Here is a 1487-nt window from a genome sequence, read left to right on the forward strand (position 1 = left end):
TTCTGACTCCAGAAATCAGAGAGAGGCTCCTGTTTATGCTTTAGGGGATGGAGAACACTCACATTGAAGCTGTTTCCTGTGGTAAGCACTTCTATGGTCCATATGTCTTTAGGAGAAAGACTTTAATAGATTCTCATGGGAAGTTGGGTTGCTGTCTGTGGTGCGCAGAGGGTCAGGAGAGAGGAAAGACTGTTTAGTAACAGAGCATCAGGGAAGGAGATGTTGGGAAGGCAGTGAGAAGCAACATGGAAGGAGGACCTCTATGTCATCTCCTCTGTCCCTGGTCTTAGCTGTTGGGAAATAGCTTCTCCAAAGAGCTCATTTTAAAGCTTACTCAGCTTCCCTAGGCTGAAGGAGAGTTTGTAAAATGCAGTAAGAGCAATTTCTTCTGACAATGGACCCGGACCTATTGAAACCAAGGGGAAAGAATGAGGAATGACTTCTTCAGTGGGAAGGACAGCAAGAGTACCAATAGCAGAGCCATGAGACCACTCATTGATGCTGAGTCAGCTTCATCCGGGAATTGAATTCTTAAGTCCCAGGTTTCTCATTATCACATTAGAAGTAATCATGTTGATATTTACCTTTATAGTGCCATGAACCTCTAAGGGTGATATAAAATATTACTGAGATTAGGAAAAAAGACTCACAAGAAATGGTAGAACGACATGGCTGGATGATTGCTCAATGGTTAAGAGCACTGCTGTTCTTTCTTTTTCTTTCTTTTCTTTTTTTTAAACAATTTTTTATTAGATTTTTCTTCATTTACAATTCAAATAGCACTGCTGTTCTTCCAGAGGACCTGAATTCAGTTCCCCAAATCCAATTCGGGCTACTCACAACTACCCAAAGCTCCAACTCCATGACACCTGATACCCTCTATGGCCTTTGTGGGAACCCACATGCATGTAGCGTTCACTCACACAGACATAAATAAAAATACTAATGGAAAAAAATCCTCAAAAAGACAAAAGTAGAAAAGAAAAGGATGGAAGAAATTGAACATAACAAGAGATTTTTTAAAAAAAATTTGGATATTTTAAAAATTTACATTTCAAGTGTTATCCTGATTTCTGCTCTCCCAGAAATCCCCTATTCTATCTCCCCTCCTCCTGCTTCTATGAGGGTGAACCCCCCCCCACCTAATTCCATTTCCCTACCCTTGAATTCCCCTACACTGGGGCATCAAGCCTTCACGAGACCAAGGGCCTCTTCTCCCATTGATGCCTGACAAGGGTATCCTCTGCTATATATACAGCTGGAACCATGGGTCCCTCCAAGTGTACTCCTTGGTTGGTGGTTTAGACCCTGGTAGCTCTGGTTGGTTGATATTGTAGTTCTTCCTATGAGGTTGCAAACCACTTCAGCTCCTTCAGATCTTTCTCTAACTCGTCCATTGAGGACCCATGATCAGTTCAATGGTTGACAGTGAGCATCCACCTCTGTATATGTCAGGCTCTGGCAGAGTCTCTCAGGAGACAGCTATA

The sequence above is a fragment of the Mus pahari genome, chromosome 5, assembly GCF_900095145.1.
Source record: "Mus pahari chromosome 5, PAHARI_EIJ_v1.1, whole genome shotgun sequence".
NCBI lineage: Eukaryota > Metazoa > Chordata > Mammalia > Rodentia > Muridae > Mus > Mus pahari.